Source organism: Amia ocellicauda, unplaced genomic scaffold (genome assembly GCF_036373705.1).
Source record: "Amia ocellicauda isolate fAmiCal2 unplaced genomic scaffold, fAmiCal2.hap1 HAP1_SCAFFOLD_62, whole genome shotgun sequence".
Classification (NCBI taxonomy): Eukaryota; Metazoa; Chordata; class Actinopteri; order Amiiformes; family Amiidae; genus Amia; species Amia ocellicauda.
The window spans coordinates 565,766-584,637 of NW_027102992.1; the positions used below are offsets into that span (position 1 = coordinate 565,766).

Below are 18,872 nucleotides of genomic sequence, written 5' to 3' on the forward strand. Positions count from 1 at the left end.
GGGTACATGTACAATACTTCAATTATATCTCCTCCAGACAGATAGAGAGTATTAAGAGCTACGATAAAGTTACCCAGGAGACGTAAAAGCTTGCAGCACCAGGTATTTCCAGGAGGTCTCACATTCATGTACTGACCAGGTCCTGCCCCGTTTAGCTTCCGAGATCTGACGAGATCGGGCGCGTTCAGGACGGTGTGGCCGCAAGCCGAGATGCCTGGCTGCATGAAGTCTCTTAAAGGCTGGCGGGTATTGACGGAATTTCCAGCAAAAAAAAAAAAAAAAAAATAGAAAAATGGAGGGAAAAATATCAGTGCAGGAAAGGGTGTTGAAAGTAGCCAGGTACGTGTACAATTCTTCATTTATATCTCCTGCAGACTGAAAGAGAGTATTAAGAGCTACGATAAAGTTACCCAGGAGACGTAAAAGCTTGCAGCACCAGGTATTTCCAGGAGGTCTCACATTCATGTACCGACCAGGTCCTGCCCCGTTTAGCTTCCAAGATCTGACGAGATCGGGCGAGTTCAGGATGGTGTGGCCGCAAGCCGAGATGCCTGGCTGCATGATGTCTCTTAAAGGCTGGCGGGTATTGACGGAACTGCCAGCAAAAAAAAAAAAGAAAAATAGAGGGAAATATACCAGTGCAGCAAAGGGTGTTGAAAGTAGCCGGGTACGTGTACAATTCTTCAATTATATCTCCTGGAGACAGAAAGAGAGTATTAAGAGCTACGATGAAGTTACCCAGGAGACGTAAAAAGCTTGTAGCACCTGGTATTTCTAGGAGGTCTCCCATCCAAGTACTGACCAGGCCCTGCCCCGTTTAGCTTCCGAGATCTGACGAGATCGGGTGCATTCAGTACGGTGTGGCCACAAGCCGAAAGGCCAGGCTGCATGATGTCTCTTAAAGGTTGGCGGGTATTGACGGAACTTCCAGCAAAAAGAAAAAAAAACAAAAATAGAAAAATGGAGGGAAAAATATCAGTGCAGGAAGGGTGTTGAAAGTAGCCGGGTACGTGTACAATTCTTCAATTATATCTCCTGCAGACTGAAAGAGAGTATTAAGAGCTACGATAAAGTTACCCAGGAGACGTAAAAGCTTGCAGCACCTGGTATTTCCAGGAGGTCTCACATTCAAGTACTGACCAGGTCCTGCCCCGTTTAGCTTCCGAGATCTGACGATATCATGCGCATTCAGGACGGTGTGGCCGAAAGCCGAGAGGCCCAGCTGCATGATGTCTCTTTAAGGCTGGCGGGTATTGACGGAACTTCCAGCAAAAAAAAAAAGAAAAAAGAAAAATGGAGGGAAAAATATCAGTGCAGCAAAGGGTTTTGAAAGTAGCCGGGTACGTGTACAATTCTTCAATAATATCTCCTACAGACTGAAAGAGAGTATTAAGAGCTATGATGAAGTTACCCAGGAGACGTAAAAAGCTTGCAGCACCTGGTATTTCTAGGAGGTCTCCCATCCAAGTACTGACCAGGCCCTGCCCCGGTTAGCTTCCGAGATCTGACGAGATCGGGCGCGTTCAGGAAGGTGTGGCCGCAAGCCAAGATGCCTGGCTGCATGACGTCTCTTAAAGGCTGGCGGGTATTGACGGAACTTCCAGCAAAAAATAAAAAATAAATAAATAGAAAAATGGAGGGAAAAATATCAGTGCAGGACAGGGTGTTGAAAGTAGCCGGGTACATGTACAATTCTTCAATTATATCTCCTCCAGACTGAATGAGAGTATTAAGAGCTACGCTGAAGTTACCCAGGAGATGTAAAAAGCTTTCAGCACCTGGTATTTCCAGGAGGTCACCCATCAAATTACTGACCAGGCCCTGCCCAGTTTTTCTTCCGATATCTGACGAGATCTTGCGTCTTCAGGACGGTGTGGCCTCAAGCCAAGAGGCCTGGCTGCATGATGTCTCTTAAAGGTTGGCGGGTATTGACGGAACTGCCAGCAAAAAAAAAAAGAAAAATAGAAAAATGGAGGGAAAAATATCAGTGCAGGAAAGGGTGTTGAAAGTAGCCGGGTACGTGTACAATTCTTCAATTATATCTCCTGGAGACAGAAAGAGAGTATTAAGAGCTACGATGAAGTTACCCAGGAGACGTAAAAAGCTTGCAGCACTTGGTATTTCTAGGAGGTCTCCCATCCAAGTACTGACCAGGTCCTGCCCCGTTTAGCTTCCGAGATCTGACGAGATCAGGCGCATTCAGGACGGTGTGGCCACAAGCCGAAAGGCCTGGCTGCATGATGTCTCCTAAAGGTTGGCGGGTATTGACGGAACTTCCAGCAAAAAAAAATAAAAAAAAAATAGAAAAATGGAGAGAAAAATATCAGTGCAGGAAAGGGTGTTGAAAGTAGCCGGGTACGTGTACAATTCTTCAATTATATCTCCTGCAGACTGTAAGAGAGTATTAGGAGCTACGATAAAGTTACCCAGGAGACGTAAAAGCTTGCAGCACCTGGTATTTCCAGGAGGTCTCACATTCAAGTACTGACCAGGTCCTGCCCCGTTAAGCTTCCGAGATCTGACGATATCATGCGCGTTCAGGACGGTGTGGCCGAAAGCCGAGAGGCCCAGCTGCATGATGTCTCTTTAAGGCTGGCGGGTATTGACGGAACTTCCAGCAAAAAAAAAAAGAAAAAAGAAAAATGGAGGGAAAAATATCAGTGCAGCAAAGGGTTTTGAAAGTAGCCGGGTACGTGTACAATTCTTCAATAATATCTCCTACAGACTGAAAGAGAGTATTAAGAGCTATGATGAAGTTACCCAGGAGACGTAAAAAGCTTGCAGCACCTGGTATTTCTAGGAGGTCTCCCATCCAAGTACTGACCAGGCCCTGCCCCGTTAGCTTCCGAGATCTGACGAGATCGGGCGCGTTCAGGAAGGTGTGGCCGCAAGCCGAGATGCCTGGCTGCATGACGTCTCTTAAAGGCTGGCGGGTATTGACGGAACTTCCAGCAAAAAATAAAAAATAAATAAATAGAAAAATGGAGGGAAAAATATCAGTGCAGGACAGGGTGTTGAAAGTAGCCGGGTACATGTACAATTCTTCAATTATATCTCCTCCAGACTGAATGACAGTATTAAGAGCTACGCTGAAGTTACCCAGGAGATGTAAAAAGCTTTCAGCACCTGGTATTTCCAGGAGGTCACCCATCCAATTACTGACCAGGCCCTGCCCAGTTTTTCTTCCGATATCTGACGAGATCTTGCGTCTTCAGGACGGTGTGGCCTCAAGCCAAGAGGCCTGGCTGCATGATGTTTCTTAAAGGTTGGCGGGTATTGACGGAACTGCCAGCAAAAAAAAAAAGAAAAATAGAAAAATGGAGGGAAAAATATCAGTGCAGGAAAGGGTGTTGAAAGTAGCCGGGTACGTGTACAATTCTTCAATTATATCTTCTCCAGACTGAAAGAGAGTATTAAGAGCTACGATGAAGTTCCCCAGGAGACGTAAAAAGCTGGCAGCACCTGGTATTTCCAGGAGGTCTCACATTTAAGTACTGACCAGGTCCTGCCCCGTTTAGCTTCCGAGATCTGACGAGATCGGGCGCGTTCAGGACGGTGTGGCCGCAAGCCAAGAGGCCGGGCTGCATGATGTCTCTTAAAGGCTGGCGGGTATTGACGGAACTTCCAGTAAAAAATAAAAAATAAATAAATAGAAAAATGGAGGGAAAAATATCAGTGCAGGACAGGGTGTTGAAAGTAGCCGGGTACATGTACAATTCTTCAATTATATCTCCTCCAGACTGAATGAGAGTATTAAGAGCTACGCTGAAGTTACCCAGGAGATGTAAAAAGCTTTCAGCACCTGGTATTTCCAGGAGGTCACCCATCCAATTACTGACCAGGCCCTGCCCAGTTTTTCTTCCGAGATCTGACGAGATCTTGCGTCTTCAGGACGGTGTGGCCGCAAGCCGAGAGGCCTGGCTGCATGATGTCTCTTAAAGGTTGGCGGGTATTGACGGAACTTCCAGCAAAAAAAAAAAAAAAAAAATGGATGGAAAAATATCAGTGCAGCAAAGGGTGTTGACAGTAGCTGGGTACGTGTACAATACTTCAATTATATCTCCTCCAGACAGAGAGAGAGTATTAAGAGCTACGATAAAGTTACCCAGGAGACGTAAAAGCTTGCAGCACCAGGTATTTCCAGGAGGTCTCACATTCATGTACTGACCAGGTCCTGCCCCGTTTAGCTTCCGAGATCTGACAAGATCGGGCGCGTTCAGGACGGTGTGGCCGCAAGCCGAGATGTCTGGCTGCATGATGTCTCTTAAAGGCTGGCGGGTATTGACGGAATTTCCAGCAAAAAAAAAAAAAAAAAAAAAGAAAAATGGAGGGAAAAATATCAGTGCAGGAAAGGATGTTGAAAGTAGCCGGGTACGTGTACAATTCTTCAATTATATCTCCTGGAGACAGAAAGAGAGTATTAAGAGCTACGATGAAGTTACCCAGGAGACGTAAAAAGCTTGCAGGACCTGGTATTTCCAGGAGGTCTCCCATCAAAGTACTGACCAGGCCCTGCCCCGTTTAGCTTCCGAGATCTGATGAGATCGGGCGCGTTCAGGATGGTGTGGCCGCAAGCCGAGATGCCTGGCTGCATGATGTCTCTTAAAGGCTGGCGGGTATTGAAGGAACTGCCAGCGAAAAAAAAAAAGAAAAATAGAGGGAAAAATACCAGTGCAGCAAAGGGTGTTGAAAGTAGCCGGGTACGTGTACAATTCTTCAATTATATCTTCTCCAGACTGAAAGAGAGTATTAAGAGCTACGATGAAGTTCCCCAGGAGACGTAAAAAGCTGGCAGCACCTGGTATTTCCAGGAGGTCTCACATTTAAGTACTGACCAGGTCCTGCCCCGTTTAGCTTCTGAGATCTGACAAGATCGGGCAAGATCGGGCAAGATCGGGCGCGTTCAGGACGGTGTGGCCGCAAGCCAAGAGGCCGGGCTGCATGATGTCTCTTAAAGGCTGGCGGGTATTGACGGAGCTTCCAGTAAAAAATAAAAAATAAATAAATAGAAAAATGGAGGGAAAAATATCAGTGCAGGACAGGGTGTTGAAAGTAGCCGGGTACATGTACAATTCTTCAATTATATCTCCTCCAGACAGATAGAGAGTATTAAGAGCTACGCTGAAGTTACCCAGGAGATGTAAAAAGCTTTCAGCACCTGGTATTTCCAGGAGGTCACCCATCCAATTACTGACCAGGCCCTGCCCAGTTTTTCTTCCGAGATCTGACGAGATCTTGCGTCTTCAGGACGGTGTGGCCTCAAGCCGAGAGGCCTGGCTGCATGATGTCTCTTAAAGGTTGGCGGGTATTGACGGAACTTCCACAAAAATAAAAAATAAAAAAAGAAAAAAGAAAAATGGATGGAAAAATATCAGTGCAGCAAAGGGTGTTGACAGTAGCTGGGTACGTGTACAATACTTCAATTATATCTCCTCCAGACAGATAGAGAGTATTAAGAGCTACGATAAAGTTACCCAGGAGACGTAAAAGCTTGCAGCACCAGGTATTTCCAGGAGGTCTCACATTCATGTACCGACCAGGTCCTGCCCCGTTTAGCTTCCAAGATCTGACGAGATCGGGCGAGTTCAGGATGGTGTGGCCGCAAGCCGAGATGCCTGGCTGCATGATGTCTCTTAAAGGCTGGCGGGTATTGACGGAATTTCCAGCAAAAAAAAAAAAAAAAAAATAGAAAAATGGAGGGAAAAATATCAGTGCAGGAAAGGGTGTTGAAAGTAGCCGGGTACGTGTACAATTCTTCAATTATATCTCCTGGAGACAGAAAGAGAGTATTAAGAGCTACGATGAAGTTACCCAGGAGACGTAAAAGCTTGCAGCACCAGGTATTTCCAGGAGGTCTCACATTCATGTACCGACCAGGTCCTGCCCCGTTTAGCTTCCAAGATCTGACGAGATCGGGCGAGTTCAGGATGGTGTGGCCGCAAGCCGAGATGCCTGGCTGCATGATGTCTCTTAAAGGCTGGCGGGTATTGACGGAATTTCCAGCAAAAAAAAAAAAAAAAAAATAGAAAAATGGAGGGAAAAATATCAGTGCAGGAAAGGGTGTTGAAAGTAGCCGGGTACGTGTACAATTCTTCAATTATATCTCCTGGAGACAGAAAGAGAGTATTAAGAGCTACGATGAAGTTACCCAGGAGACGTAAAAAGCTTGCAGCACCTGGTATTTCTAGGAGGTCTCCCATCCAAGTACTGACCAGGCCCTGCCCCGTTTAGCTTCCGAGATCTGACGAGATCGGGCGCATTCAGGACGGTGTGGCCACAGGATGGTGTGGCCGCAAGCCGAGATTCCTGGCTGCATGATGTCTCTTAAAGGCTGGCGGGTATTGACGGAACTGCCAGCAAAAAAAAAAAGAAAAATAGAGGGAAATATACCAGTGCAGCAAAGGGTGTTGAAAGTAGCCTGGTACGTGTACAATTCTTCAATTATATCTCCTGGAGACAGAAAGAGAGTATTAAGAGCTACGATGAAGTTACCCAGGAAACATAAAAATCTTGCAGCACCTGGTATTTCTAGGAGGTCTCCCATCCAAGTACTGACCAAACCCTGCCCCGTTTAGCTTCCGAGATCTTCTGACATCGGGCTCATTCAGGACTGTGTGTCAGCAAGCCGAGAGGCCTGGTTGCATGATGTCTCTTAAAGGCTGGCGGATATTGACGGAACTGCCAGCAAAAAAAAAAAAAAAAAAAAAAAAAAAGAAAAATGGATGGAAAAATATCAGTGCAGCAAAGGGTGTTGACAGTAGCTGGGTACGTGTACAATACTTCAATTATATCTCCTCCAGACAGAAAGAGAGAATTAAGAGCTACGATAAAGTTACCCAGGAGACGTAAAAGCTAACAGCACCAGGTATTTCCAGGAGGTCTCACATTCTAGTACTGACCAGGTCCTGCCCCGTTTAGCTTCCGAGATCTGACGAGATCGGGCGCGTTCAGGATGGTGTGGCCGCAAGCCGAGACGCGTGGCTGCATGATATCTCTTAAAGGCTGGCGGGTATTGACGGAACTGCCAGCAAATAAAAAAAAGAAAAATAGAGGGAAAAATACCAGTGCAGCAAAGGCTATTGAAAGTAGCCGGGTACGTGTACAATTCCTCAATTATAACACCTCCAGACAGATAGAGAGTATTAAGAGCTACGATGAAGTTACCCAGGAGACGTAAAAAGCTTGCAGCACCAGGTATTTCCTGGAGGTCTCCCATCCAAGTTCTGATCAGGCCCTGCCCCGTTTAGCTTCCGAGATCTGACGAGATCAGGCACGTTCAGGATGGTGTGGCTGCAAGCCAAGAGGCCTGGCTGCATGATGTCTCTTAAAGGTTGGCGGGTATTGACGGAACTTCCAGCAAAAAAAAAAAAAAAAAAAGAAAAATGGATGGAAAAATATCAGTGCAGCAAAGGGTGTTGACAGTAGCTGGGTACGTGTACAATACTTCAATTATATCTCCTCCAGACAGATAGAGAGTATTAAGAGCTACGATAAAGTTACCCAGGAGACGTAAAAGCTTGCAGCACCAGGTATTTCCAGGAGGTCTCACATTCATGTACCGACCAGGTCCTGCCCCGTTTAGCTTCCAAGATCTGACGAGATCGGGCGAGTTCAGGATGGTGTGGCCGCAAGCCGAGATGCCTGGCTGCATGATGTCTCTTAAAGGCTAGCGGGTATTGACGGAATTTCCAGCAAAAAAAAAAAAAAAAATAGAAAAATGGAGGGAAAAATATCAGTGCAGGAAAGGGTGTTGAAAGTAGCCGGGTACGTGTACAATTCTTCAATTATATCTCCTGGAGACAGAAAGAGAGTATTAAGAGCTACGATGAAGTTACCCAGGAGACGTAAAAAGCTTGCAGCACCTGGTATTTCTAGGAGGTCTCCCATCCAAGTACTGACCAGGTCCTGCCCCGTTTAGCTTCCGAGATCTGACGAGATCGGGCGCATTCAGGACTGTGTGGCCACAAGCCGAAAGGCCTGGCTGCATGATGTCTCCTAAAGGTTGGCGGGTATTGACGGAATTTCCAGCAAAAAAAAAAAGAAAAATGGAGGGAAAAATATCAGTGCAGCAAAGGGTGTTGACAGTAGCTGGGTACGTGTACAATTCTTCAATTATATCTTCTCCAGACTGAAAGAGAGTATTAAGAGCTACGATGAAGTTCCCCAGGAGACGTAAAAAGCTGGCAGCACCTGGTATTTCCAGGAGGTCTCACATTTAAGTACTGACCAGGTCCTGCCCCGTTTAGCTTCCGAGATCTTCTGACATCGGGCTCATTCAGGACTGTGTGTCCGCAAGCCGAGAGGCCTGGTTGCATGATGTCTCTTAAAGGCTGGCGGATATTGACGGAACTGCCAGCAAAAAAAAAAAAAAAAAAAAAAAAAAAGAAAAATGGATGGAAAAATATCAGTGCAGCAAAGGGTGTTGACAGTAGCTGGGTACGTGTACAATACTTCAATTATATCTCCTCCAGACAGAAAGAGAGAATTAAGAGCTACGATAAAGTTACCCAGGAGACGTAAAAGCTTGCAGCACCAGGTATTTCCAGGAGGTCTCACATTCAAGTACTGACCAGGTCCTGCCCCGTTTAGCTTCCGAGATCTGACGAGATCGGGCGCGTTCAGGATGGTGTGGCCGCAAGCCGAGACGCGTGGCTGCATGATATCTCTTAAAGGCTGGCGGGTATTGACGGAACTGCCAGCAAATAAAAAAAAGAAAAATAGAGGGAAAAATACCAGTGCAGCAAAGGCTGTTGAAAGTAGCCGGGTACGTGTACAATTCCTCAATTATAACACCTCCAGACAGATAGAGAGTATTAAGAGCTACGATGAAGTTACCCAGGAGACGTAAAAGCTTGCAGCACCAGGTATTTCCTGGAGGTCTCCCATCCAAGTTCTGATCAGGCCCTGCCCCGTTTAGCTTCCGAAATCTGACGAGATCAGGCACGTTCAGGATGGTGTGGCTGCAAGCCAAGAGGCCTGGCTGCATGATGTCTCTTAAAGCTTGGCGGGTATTGACGGAACTTCCAGCAAAAAAAAAAAAAAAAAAAGAAAAATGGATGGAAAAATATCAGTGCAGCAAAGGGTGTTGACAGTAGCTGGGTACGTGTACAATACTTCAATTATATCTCCTCCAGACAGATAGAGAGTATTAAGAGCTACGATAAAGTTACCCAGGAGACGTAAAAGCTTGCAGCACCAGGTATTTCCAGGAGGTCTCACATTCATGTACCGACCAGGTCCTGCCCCGTTTAGCTTCCAAGATCTGACGAGATCGGGCGAGTTCAGGATGGTGTGGCCGCAAGCCGAGATGCCTGGCTGCATGATGTCTCTTAAAGGCTAGCGGGTATTGACGGAATTTCCAGCAAAAAAAAAAAAAAAAATAGAAAAATGGAGGGAAAAATATCAGTGCAGCAAAGGGTGTTGAAAGTAGCCGGGTACGTATACAATTCTTCAATTATATCTTCTCCAGACTGAAAGAGAGTATTAAGAGCTACGATGAAGTTCCCCAGGAGACGTAAAAAGCTGGCAGCACCTGGTATTTCCAGGAGGTCTCCCATCCAAGTACTGACCAGGTCCTGCCCCGTTTAGCTTCCGAGATCTGACAAGATCGGGCAAGATCGGGCAAGATCGGGGGTCTCCCATCCAAGTACTGACCAGGTCCTGCCCCGTTTAGCTTCCGAGATCTGACAAGATCGGGCAAGATCGGGCAAGATCGGGCGCGATCAGGACGGTGTGGCCGCAAGCCAAGAGGCCGGGCTGCATGATGTCTCTTAAAGGCTGGCGGGTATTGACGGAACTTCCAGCAAAAAATAAAAAATAAATAAATAGAAAAATGGAGGGAAAATTATCAGTGCAGGACAGGGTGTTGAAAGTAGCCGGGTACATGTACAATTCTTCAATTATATCTCCTCCAGACTGAATGAGAGTATTAAGAGCTACGATGAAGTTACCCAGGAGATGTAAAAAGCATTCAGCACCTGGTATTTCCAGGAGGTCACCCATCCAATTACTGACCAGGCCCTGCCCAGTTTTTCTTCCGAGATCTGACGAGATCTTGCGTCTTCAGGACGGTGTGGCCTCAAGCCAAGAGGCCTGGCTGCATGATGTCTCTTAAAGGCTGGAGGGTATTGATGGAACTTCCAGCAAAAAACAAAAGAAAAAAGAAAAATGGAGGGACAAATATCAGTGCAGCAAAGCGTGTTGAAGGTAGCCGGGTACGTGTACAATTCTTCAATTATATCTCCTCCAGACAGATAGAGAGTATTACGAGCTACGATAAAGTTACCCAGGAGACGTAAAAGCTTGCAGCACCAGGTATTTCCAGGAGGTCTCACATTCAAGTACTGACCAGGTCCTGCCCCGTATATCTTCCGAGATCTGACGAGATCGGGCGCGTTCAGGACGGTGTGGCCGCAAGCCGAGATGCCTGGCTGCATGATGTCTCTTAAAGGCTGGCGGGTATTGACGGAACTGCCAGCAAAAAAAAAAAGAAAAATAGAGGGAAATATACCAGTGCAGCAAAGGGTGTTGAAAGTAGCCGGGTACGTGTACAATTCTTCAATTATATCTCCTGGAGACAGAAAGAGAGTATTAAGAGCTACGATGAAGTTACCCAGGAGACGTAAAAAGCTTGCAGCACCTGGTATTTTCAGGAGGTCACACATCCAAGTACTGACCAGGCCATGCCCCATTTAGCTTCCGAAATCTGATATGATCGGGCGCGTTCAGGACAGTGTGACTACAAGCCAAGAAGCCTGGCTGCTTGATGTCTCTTAAAGGCTGGCGGGTATTGACGGAACTTCCAGCAAAAAAATAAAATAAAAAGAAAAATGGAGGGAAAAATATCAGTGCAGCAAAGGCTGTTGAAAGTAGCCGGGTACGTGTACAATACTTCAATTATATCTCCTCCAGACAGATAGAGAGTATTAAGAGCTACGATGAAGTTTCCCAGGAGACGTAAAAGGCTTGCAGCACCAGGTATTTCCAGGAGGTCTCCCATCCAAGTACTGACGAGGCCCTGCCCCGTTTAGCTTCCGAGATCTGATGAGATCGGACGTGTTCAGGACGGTGTGGCCGCAAGCCAAGAGGACGGGCTGCATGATGTCTCTTAAAGGCTGGCGGGTATTGACGGAACTTCCAGCAAAAAATAAAAAATAAATAAATAGAAAAATGGAGGGAAAATTATCAGTGCAGGACAGGGTGTTGAAAGTAGCCGGGTACATGTACAATTCTTCAATTATATCTCCTCCAGACTGAATGAGAGTATTAAGAGCTACGATGAAGTTACCCAGGAGATGTAAAAAGCATTCAGCACCTGGTATTTCCAGGAGGTCACCCATCCAATTACTGACCAGGCCCTGCCCAGTTTTTCTTCCGAGATCTGACGAGATCTTGCGTCTTCAGGACGGTGTGGCCTCAAGCCAAGAGGCCTGGCTGCATGATGTCTCTTAAAGGCTGGAGGGTATTGATGGAACTTCCAGCAAAAAACAAAAGAAAAAAGAAAAATGGAGGGACAAATATCAGTGCAGCAAAGCGTGTTGAAGGTAGCCGGGTACTTGTACAATTCTTCAATTATATCTCCTCCAGACAGATAGAGAGTATTACGAGCTACGATAAAGTTACCCAGGAGACGTAAAAGCTTGCAGCACCAGGTATTTCCAGGAGGTCTCACATTCAAGTACTGACCAGGTCCTGCCCCGTTTATCTTCCGAGATCTGACGAGATCGGGCGCGTTCAGGACGGTGTGGCCGCAAGCCGAGATGCCTGGCTGCATGATGTCTCTTAAAGGCTGGCGGGTATTGACGGAACTGCCAGCAAAAAAAAAAAGAAAAATAGAGGGAAATATAACAGTGCAGCAAAGGGTGTTGAAAGTAGCCGGGTACGTGTACAATTCTTCAATTATATCTCCTGGAGACAGAAAGAGAGTATTAAGAGCTACGATGAAGTTACCCAGGAGACGTAAAAAGCTTGCAGCACCTGGTATTTTCAGGAGGTCACACATCCAAGTACTGACCAGGCCATGCCCCATTTAGCTTCCGAAATCTGATATGATCGGGCGCGTTCAGGACAGTGTGACTACAAGCCAAGAGGCCTGGCTGCATGATGTCTCTTAAAGGCTGGCGGATATTGACGGAACTTCCAGCAAAAAAATAAAATAAAAAGAAAAATGGAGGGAAAAATATCAGTGCAGGAAAGGGTGTTGAAAGTAGCCGGGTACGTGTACAATTCTTCAATTATATCTCCTGGAGACAGAAAGAGAGTATTAAGAGCTACGATGAAGTTAACCAGGAGACGTAAAAAGCTTGCAGCACCTGGTAATTCTAGGAGGTCTCCCATCCAAGTACTGACCAGGCCCTGCCCCGTTTAGCTTCCGAGATCTGACGAGATCGGGCGCGTTCAGGATGGTGTGGCCGCAAGCCGAGATGCCTGGCTGCATGATGTCTCTTAAAGGCTGGCGGGTATTGACGGAAATGCCAGCGAAAAAAAAAATAGAAAAATAGAGGGAAAAATACCAGAGCAGCAAAGGGTGTTGAAAGTAGCCGGGTACATGTACAATTCTTCAATTATATCTTCTCCAGACAGAAAGAGAGTATTAAGAGCTACGATGAAGTTACCCAGGAGACGTAAAAGGCTTGCAGCACCTGGTATTTCTAGGAGGTCTCCCATCCAACTACTGACCTGGCCCTGCCCCGTTTAGCTTCCGAGATCTGACGAGATCGGGCGCATTCAGGACGGTGTGGCCGCAAGCCGAGAGGCCTGGCTGCATGATGTCTCTTAAAGGCTGGCGGGTATTGACGGAACTGCCAGCAAAAAAAAAAAAGAAAAATAGAGGGAAATATACCAGTGCAGCAAAGGGTGTTGAAAGTAGCCGGGTACGTGTACAATTCTTCAATTATATCTCCTGGAGACAGAAAGAGAGTATTAAGAGCTACGATGAAGTTACCCAGGAGACGTAAAAAGCTTGCAGCACCTGGTATTTCTAGGAGGTCTCCCATCCAAGTACTGACCAGGCCCTGCCCCGATTAGCTTCTGAGATCTGACGAGATCGGGCGCATTGAGGACGGTGTGGCCACAAGCCGAAAGGCCTGGCTGCATGATGTCTCTTAAAGGTTGGCGGGTATTGACGTAACTTCCAGCAAAAATAAAAAAAAAAAAAAATAGAAAAATGGAGGGAAAAATATCAGTGCAGGAAAGGGTGTTGAAAGTAGCCGGGTACGTGTACAATACTTCAATTATATCTCCTCCAGACAGAGAGAGAGTATTAAGAGCTACGATAAAGTTACCCAGGAGACGTAAAAGCTTGCAGCACTAGGTATTTCCAGGAGGTCTCCCATCCAAGTACTGACGAGACCCTGCCCCGTTTAGCTTCCGAGATCTGACGAGATCGGGCGAGTTCAGGATGGTGTGGCCGCAAGCCGAGATGCCTGGCTGCATGATGTCTCTTAAAGGCTGGCGGGTATTGACGGAACTGCCAGCAAAAAAAAAAAAGAAAAATAGAGGGAAATATACCAGTGCAGCAAAGGGTGTTGAAAGTAGCCGGGTACGTGTACAATTCTTCAATTATATCTCCTGGAGACAGAAAGAGAGTATTAAGAGCTACGATGAAGTTACCCAGGAGACGTAAAAAGCTTGCAGCACCTGGTATTTCTAGGAGGTCTCCCATCCAAGTACTGACCAGGCCCTGCCCCGTTTAGCTTCCAAGATCTGACGAGATCGGGCGCATTGAGGATGGTGTGGCCACAAGCCGAAAGGCCTGGCTGCTTGATGTCTCTTAAAGGTTGGCGGGTATTGACGGAACTTCCAGCAAAAAAAAAAAAAATAAAATAGAAAAATGGAGGGAAAAATATCAGTGCAGGAAAGGGTGTTGAAAGTAGCTGGGTACGTGTACAATTCTTCAATTATATCTCCTGGAGACAGAAAGAGAGTATTAAGAGCTACGATGAAGTTACCCAGGAGACGTAAAAAGCTTGCAGCACCTGGTATTTCTAGGAGGTCTCCCATCCAAGTACTGACCAGGCCCTGCCCTGTTTAGCTTCCGAGATCTGACGAAATCGGGCGCATTCAGGACGGTGTGGCCACAAGCCGAAAAGCCTGGCTGCATGATGTCTCTTAAAGGTTGGCGGGTATTGACGGAACTTCCAGCAAAAAAAAAAAAAAAAATAAATAGAAAAATGGAGGGAAAAATATCAGTGCAGGACAGTGTGTTGAAAGTAGCCGGGTACATGTACAATTCTTCAATTATATCTCCTGGAGACAGAAAGAGAGTATTAAGAGCTACGATGAAGTTACCCAGGAGACGTAAAAGCTTGCAGCGCCAGGTATTTCCAGGAGGTCTCCCATCCAAGTACTGACCAGGCCCTGCCCCGTTTAGCTTCCGAGATCTGACGAGATCTTGCGTCTTCAGGACGGTGTGGCCTCAAGCCAAGAGGCCTGGCTGCATGATGTCTCTTAAAGGCTGGAGGGTATTGATGGAACTTCCTGCAAAAAACAAAAGAAAAAAGAAAAATGGAGGTAAAAAATATCAGTGCAGCAAAGCGTGTTGAAGGTAGCCGGGTACGTGTACAATCCTTCAATTATATCTCCTCCAGACAGATAGAGAGTATTAAGAGCTACGATAAAGTTACCCAGGAGACGTAAAAGCTTGCAGCACCAGGTATTTCCAGGAGGTCTCACATTCAAGTACTGACCAGGTCCTGCCCCGTTTAGCTTCCGAGATCTGACGAGATCGGGCGCGTTCAGGACGGTGTGGCCGCAAGCCGAGATGTCTGGCTGCTTGATGTCTCTTAAAGGTTGGCGGGTATTGACGGTAATTCCAGCAAAAAAAAAAAAAAAAAAAAAAAAAAAGAAAAATGGATGGAATAATATCAGTGCAGCAAAGGGTGTTGACAGTAGCTGGGTACGTGTACAATACTTCAATTATATCTCCTCCAGACAGAAAGAGAGTATTAAGAGCTACGATGAAGTTACCCAGGAGATGAAAAAGCTAGCAGCACCTGGTATTTCCAGGAGGTCACCCATCCAAGTACTGACCAGGACCTGCCCCGTTTTGCTTTCGAGATCTGACGAGATCGGGCGCGTTCAGGCCGGTGTGGCCTCAAGCCAAGAGGCCTGGCTGCATGATGTCTCTTAAAGGCTGGAGGGTATTGACGGAACTTCCAGCAAAAAAAAAAAAAAAAGAAAAAAAAATGGAGGGAAAAATATCAGTGCAGCAAAGGGTGTTGAAAGTAGCCGGGTATGTGTACAATTCTTCAATTATATCTCCTCCAGACAGAAAGAGAGTATTTAGAGCTACGATAAAGTTACCCAGGAGACGTAAAAGCTTGCAGCACCAGGTATTTCTAGGAGGTCTCACATTCATGTACCGACCAGGTCCTGCCCCGTTTAGCTTCCAAGATCTGACGAGATCGGGCGAGTTCAGGATGGTGTGGCCGCAAGCCAAGATGCCTGGCTGCATGATGTCTCTTAAAGGCTGGCGGGTATTGACGGAACTGCCAGCAAAAAAAAAAAAGAAAAATAGAGGGAAATATACCAGTGCAGCAAAGGGTGTTGAAAGTAGCCGGGTACGTGTACAATTCTTCAATTATATCTCCTGGAGACAGAAAGAGAGTATTAAGAGCTACGATGAAGTTACCCAGGAGACGTAAAAAGCTTGTAGCACCTGGTATTTCTAGGAGGTCTCCCATCCAAGTACTGACCAGGCCCTGCCCCGTTTAGCTTCCGAGATCTGACGAGATCGGGCGCATTCAGGACGGTGTGGCCACAAGCCGAGATGTCTGGCTGCATGATGTCTCTTAAAGGCTGGCGGGTATTGACGGAATTTCCAGCAAAAAAAAAAAAAAATATATAGAAAAATGGAGGAAAAAATATCAGTGCAGGAAAGGGTGTTGAAAGTAGCCGGGTACGTGTACAATACTTCAATTATACCTCCTCCAGACAGATAGAGAGTATTAAGAGCTACGATAAAGTTACCCAGGAGACGTAAAAGCTTGCAGCACCAGGTATTTCCAGGAGGTCACCCATCCAAGTACTGACCAGGCCCTGCCCCGTTTAAATTCCAAGATCTGATGAGATCGGGGGCGTTCAGGACGGTGTGGCTGCAAGCCAAGAGGCCTGGCTGCATGATGTCTCTTAATGGTTGGCGGGTTTTGACGGAACATCCAGCAAATAAAAAAAAAGAGAAATGGAGGTAAAAATATCAGTGCAGCAAAGGGTGTTGAAAGTAGCCAGGTACGTGTACAATTCTTCAATTATATCTCCTCCAGACTGAAAGAGAGTATTAAGAGCTACGATGAAGTTACCCAGGAGACGTAAAAAGCTTGCAGCACCTGGTATTTCCAGGAGGACACCCATCCAAGTACTGACCAGACCTTGCCCCGTTTAGCCTCCGAGATCTGACGAGATCGGGCGCGTTCAGGACGGTGTGGCTGCAAGCCAAGATGCCTGACTGCATGATGTCTCTTAAAGGCTGGCGGGTATTGACGGAACAGCCAGCAAAAAAAAAAAAAGAGAAATGGAGGGAGAAATACCAGTGCAGCAAAGGGTGTTGATAGTTGCCAGGTACGTGTACAATTCTTCAATTATATCTCCTGCAGACAGAAAGAGAGTATTAAGAGCTACGATGAAGTTACCCAGGAGACGTAAAAAGCTTGCAGCACCTGTTATTTCTAGGAGGTCAGCCATCCAAGTACTGACCAGGCCCTGCCCCGTTTAGCTTCCGAGATCTTACGAGATCGGGCGCATTCAGGACGGTGTGGCCACAAGCCGAGTGGCCTGGCTGCATGATGTCTCTTAAAGGTTGGCGGGTATTGACGGAACTTCCTGCAAAAAAAAAAAAAAAAAAAAAAAAAAAAAGAAAAATGGATGGAAAAATATCAGTGCAGCAAAGGGTGTTGACAGTAGCTGGGTACGTGTAAAATACTTCAATTATGTCTCCTCCAGACAGATAGAGAGTATTAAGAGCTACGATAAAGTTACCCAGGAGACGTAAAAGCTTGCAGCACCAGGTATTTCCAGGAGGTCTCACATTCAAGTACTGACCAGGTCCTGCCCCGTTTAGCTTCCGAGATCTGACGAGATCGGGCGCGTTCAGGATGGTGTGGCCGCAAGCCGAGAGGCCTGGCTGCATGATGTCTCTTAAAGGCTGGCGGATATTGACGGAACTTCCAGCAAAAAAAAAAGAAAAAAGAAAAATGGAGGGAAAAATATCAGTGCAGCAAAGGGTGTTGAAAGTAGCCGGGTACGTGTAAAATACTTCAATTATGTCTCCTCCAGACAGATAGAGAGTATTAAGAGCTACGATAAAGTTACCCAGGAGACGTAAAAGCTTGCAGCACCAGGTATTTCCAGGAGGTCTCACATTCAAGTACTGACCAGGTCCTGCCCCGTTTAGCTTCCGAGATCTTACGAGATCGGGCGCATTCAGGACGGTGTGGCCACAAGCCGAGTGGCCTGGCTGCATGATGTCTCTTAAAGGTTGGCGGGTATTGACGGAACTTCCAGCAAAAAAAAAATGGATAAAGAAAAATGGAGGGAAAAATATCAGTGCAGCAATGGGTGTTGAAAGTATCCGGGTACGTGTACAATACTTCAATTATATCTCCTCCAGACAGAAAGAGAGTATTAAGAGCTACGATGAACTCACCTAAAGGATTATTAGGAACACCATACTAATACTGTGTTTGACCCCCTTTCGCCTTCAGAACTGCTTTAATTCTACGTGGCATTGATTCAACAAGGTGCTGAAAGCATTCTTTAGAAATGTTGGCCCATATTGATAGGATAGCATCTTGCAGTTGATGGAGATTTGTGTGATGCACATCCAGGGCACGAAGCTCCCGTTCCACCACATCCCAAAGATGCTCTATTGGGTTGAGATCTGGTGACTGTGGGGGCCAGTTTTGTACAGTGAACTCATTGTCATGTTCAAGAAACCAATTTGAAATGATTCGACCTTTGTGACATGGTGCATTATCCTGCTGGAAGTAGCCATCAGAGGATGGGTACATGGTGGTCAAAAAGGGATGGACATGGTCAGAAACAATGCTCAGGTAGGCCGTAGCATTTAAACGATGCCCAATTGGCACTAAGGGGCCTAAAGTGTGCCAAGAAGACATCCCCCACACCATTACACCACCACCACCAGCCTGCACAGTGGTAACAAGACATGATGGATCCATGTTCTCATTCTGTTTACGCCAAATTCTGACTCTACCATCTGAATGTCTCACCTCTTTTTCCTATTTGTAGTGGAGATGAGTGGTACCCGGTGGGGTCTTCTGCTGTTGTAGCCCATCCGCCTCAAGGTTGTACGTGTTGTGGCTTCACAAATGCTTTGCTGCATACCTCGTTTGTAACGAGTGGTTATTTCAGTCAAAGTTGCTCTTCTATCAGCTTGAATCAGTCGGCCCACTCTCCTCTGACCTCTAGCATCAACAAGGCATTTTCGCCCACAGGACTGCCGCATACTGGATGTTTTTCCCTTTTCACACCATTCTTTGTAAACCCTAGAAATGGTTGTGCGTGAAAATCCCAGTAACTGAGCAGATTGTGAAATACTCAGACCGGCCCGTCTGGCACCAACAACCATGCCACGCTCAAAATTGCTTAAATCACCTTTCATTCCCATTCAGACATTCAGTTTGGAGTTCAGGAGATTGTCTTGACCAGGACCACACCCCTAAATGCATTGAAGCAACTGCCATGTGATTGGTTGATTAGATAATTGCATTAATGAGAAATTGAACAGGTGTTCCTAATAATCCTTTAGGTGAGTGTATATGTATGTATGTGTATGTATGTCCAATTGCTTTGACAATACAAATGAAATGAATTGAGAGAGAGAGAGAGAGAGAGAGAGAGAGAGAGGAATATGA

General features: G+C 46.2%; 8 non-coding genes and 37 pseudogenes across 8 annotated transcripts; all 45 read right to left on the reverse strand.

Annotated features, from left to right (window-relative positions):
- Positions 1-87: 87 nt before the first annotated feature.
- Positions 88-206, reverse strand: LOC136739739 (uncharacterized; annotated as a pseudogene).
- A 218-nt stretch (positions 207-424) lies between these two features.
- LOC136739854 (uncharacterized) lies at positions 425-543 on the reverse strand (annotated as a pseudogene).
- Positions 544-753: 210 nt separating this feature from the next.
- On the reverse strand, positions 754-872 carry LOC136739965 (5S ribosomal RNA). Its single transcript, XR_010813037.1, has one exon. It is a non-coding gene; the product is annotated as a 5S ribosomal RNA (ribosomal RNA).
- A 219-nt stretch (positions 873-1,091) lies between these two features.
- Positions 1,092-1,210, reverse strand: LOC136739924 (uncharacterized; annotated as a pseudogene).
- A 216-nt stretch (positions 1,211-1,426) lies between these two features.
- On the reverse strand, positions 1,427-1,545 carry LOC136739954 (5S ribosomal RNA). The gene has a single exon (XR_010813027.1). It is a non-coding gene; the product is annotated as a 5S ribosomal RNA (ribosomal RNA).
- A 557-nt stretch (positions 1,546-2,102) lies between these two features.
- LOC136739722 (uncharacterized) lies at positions 2,103-2,221 on the reverse strand (annotated as a pseudogene).
- A 554-nt stretch (positions 2,222-2,775) lies between these two features.
- LOC136739685 (uncharacterized) lies at positions 2,776-2,893 on the reverse strand (annotated as a pseudogene).
- A 557-nt stretch (positions 2,894-3,450) lies between these two features.
- Positions 3,451-3,569, reverse strand: LOC136739742 (uncharacterized; annotated as a pseudogene).
- Positions 3,570-3,790: 221 nt separating this feature from the next.
- Positions 3,791-3,909, reverse strand: LOC136739860 (uncharacterized; annotated as a pseudogene).
- A 210-nt stretch (positions 3,910-4,119) lies between these two features.
- On the reverse strand, positions 4,120-4,238 carry LOC136739797 (uncharacterized; annotated as a pseudogene).
- Positions 4,239-4,457: 219 nt separating this feature from the next.
- Positions 4,458-4,576, reverse strand: LOC136739951 (5S ribosomal RNA). The gene has a single exon (XR_010813024.1). It is a non-coding gene; the product is annotated as a 5S ribosomal RNA (ribosomal RNA).
- A 570-nt stretch (positions 4,577-5,146) lies between these two features.
- LOC136739906 (uncharacterized) lies at positions 5,147-5,265 on the reverse strand (annotated as a pseudogene).
- Positions 5,266-5,488: 223 nt separating this feature from the next.
- Positions 5,489-5,607, reverse strand: LOC136739855 (uncharacterized; annotated as a pseudogene).
- A 218-nt stretch (positions 5,608-5,825) lies between these two features.
- LOC136739856 (uncharacterized) lies at positions 5,826-5,944 on the reverse strand (annotated as a pseudogene).
- Positions 5,945-6,163: 219 nt separating this feature from the next.
- LOC136739694 (uncharacterized) lies at positions 6,164-6,282 on the reverse strand (annotated as a pseudogene).
- Positions 6,283-6,850: 568 nt separating this feature from the next.
- Positions 6,851-6,969, reverse strand: LOC136739763 (uncharacterized; annotated as a pseudogene).
- A 210-nt stretch (positions 6,970-7,179) lies between these two features.
- On the reverse strand, positions 7,180-7,298 carry LOC136739757 (uncharacterized; annotated as a pseudogene).
- A 216-nt stretch (positions 7,299-7,514) lies between these two features.
- LOC136739857 (uncharacterized) lies at positions 7,515-7,633 on the reverse strand (annotated as a pseudogene).
- A 217-nt stretch (positions 7,634-7,850) lies between these two features.
- LOC136739715 (uncharacterized) lies at positions 7,851-7,969 on the reverse strand (annotated as a pseudogene).
- A 552-nt stretch (positions 7,970-8,521) lies between these two features.
- Positions 8,522-8,640, reverse strand: LOC136739692 (uncharacterized; annotated as a pseudogene).
- Positions 8,641-8,849: 209 nt separating this feature from the next.
- Positions 8,850-8,968, reverse strand: LOC136739805 (uncharacterized; annotated as a pseudogene).
- Positions 8,969-9,184: 216 nt separating this feature from the next.
- LOC136739858 (uncharacterized) lies at positions 9,185-9,303 on the reverse strand (annotated as a pseudogene).
- Positions 9,304-9,965: 662 nt separating this feature from the next.
- Positions 9,966-10,084, reverse strand: LOC136739933 (uncharacterized; annotated as a pseudogene).
- A 215-nt stretch (positions 10,085-10,299) lies between these two features.
- LOC136739791 (uncharacterized) lies at positions 10,300-10,418 on the reverse strand (annotated as a pseudogene).
- Positions 10,419-10,627: 209 nt separating this feature from the next.
- On the reverse strand, positions 10,628-10,746 carry LOC136739869 (uncharacterized; annotated as a pseudogene).
- Positions 10,747-10,962: 216 nt separating this feature from the next.
- Positions 10,963-11,081, reverse strand: LOC136739679 (uncharacterized; annotated as a pseudogene).
- A 221-nt stretch (positions 11,082-11,302) lies between these two features.
- On the reverse strand, positions 11,303-11,421 carry LOC136739934 (uncharacterized; annotated as a pseudogene).
- Positions 11,422-11,636: 215 nt separating this feature from the next.
- Positions 11,637-11,755, reverse strand: LOC136739716 (uncharacterized; annotated as a pseudogene).
- A 209-nt stretch (positions 11,756-11,964) lies between these two features.
- LOC136739870 (uncharacterized) lies at positions 11,965-12,083 on the reverse strand (annotated as a pseudogene).
- A 216-nt stretch (positions 12,084-12,299) lies between these two features.
- LOC136739653 (5S ribosomal RNA) lies at positions 12,300-12,418 on the reverse strand. The gene has a single exon (XR_010812974.1). It is a non-coding gene; the product is annotated as a 5S ribosomal RNA (ribosomal RNA).
- Positions 12,419-12,629: 211 nt separating this feature from the next.
- Positions 12,630-12,748, reverse strand: LOC136739662 (5S ribosomal RNA). Its single transcript, XR_010812983.1, has one exon. It is a non-coding gene; the product is annotated as a 5S ribosomal RNA (ribosomal RNA).
- Positions 12,749-12,958: 210 nt separating this feature from the next.
- LOC136739731 (uncharacterized) lies at positions 12,959-13,077 on the reverse strand (annotated as a pseudogene).
- Positions 13,078-13,297: 220 nt separating this feature from the next.
- Positions 13,298-13,416, reverse strand: LOC136739772 (uncharacterized; annotated as a pseudogene).
- A 210-nt stretch (positions 13,417-13,626) lies between these two features.
- LOC136739707 (uncharacterized) lies at positions 13,627-13,745 on the reverse strand (annotated as a pseudogene).
- Positions 13,746-13,964: 219 nt separating this feature from the next.
- On the reverse strand, positions 13,965-14,083 carry LOC136739957 (5S ribosomal RNA). Its single transcript, XR_010813029.1, has one exon. It is a non-coding gene; the product is annotated as a 5S ribosomal RNA (ribosomal RNA).
- A 220-nt stretch (positions 14,084-14,303) lies between these two features.
- LOC136739800 (uncharacterized) lies at positions 14,304-14,422 on the reverse strand (annotated as a pseudogene).
- Positions 14,423-14,638: 216 nt separating this feature from the next.
- LOC136739700 (uncharacterized) lies at positions 14,639-14,757 on the reverse strand (annotated as a pseudogene).
- Positions 14,758-14,981: 224 nt separating this feature from the next.
- On the reverse strand, positions 14,982-15,100 carry LOC136739824 (uncharacterized; annotated as a pseudogene).
- A 217-nt stretch (positions 15,101-15,317) lies between these two features.
- On the reverse strand, positions 15,318-15,436 carry LOC136739879 (uncharacterized; annotated as a pseudogene).
- Positions 15,437-15,646: 210 nt separating this feature from the next.
- On the reverse strand, positions 15,647-15,765 carry LOC136739862 (5S ribosomal RNA). Its single transcript, XR_010813003.1, has one exon. It is a non-coding gene; the product is annotated as a 5S ribosomal RNA (ribosomal RNA).
- A 218-nt stretch (positions 15,766-15,983) lies between these two features.
- LOC136739652 (5S ribosomal RNA) lies at positions 15,984-16,102 on the reverse strand. Its single transcript, XR_010812973.1, has one exon. It is a non-coding gene; the product is annotated as a 5S ribosomal RNA (ribosomal RNA).
- A 211-nt stretch (positions 16,103-16,313) lies between these two features.
- LOC136739727 (uncharacterized) lies at positions 16,314-16,432 on the reverse strand (annotated as a pseudogene).
- Positions 16,433-16,643: 211 nt separating this feature from the next.
- LOC136739713 (uncharacterized) lies at positions 16,644-16,762 on the reverse strand (annotated as a pseudogene).
- Positions 16,763-16,988: 226 nt separating this feature from the next.
- LOC136739693 (uncharacterized) lies at positions 16,989-17,107 on the reverse strand (annotated as a pseudogene).
- Positions 17,108-17,321: 214 nt separating this feature from the next.
- On the reverse strand, positions 17,322-17,440 carry LOC136739728 (uncharacterized; annotated as a pseudogene).
- Positions 17,441-18,872: the final 1,432 nt, after the last annotated feature.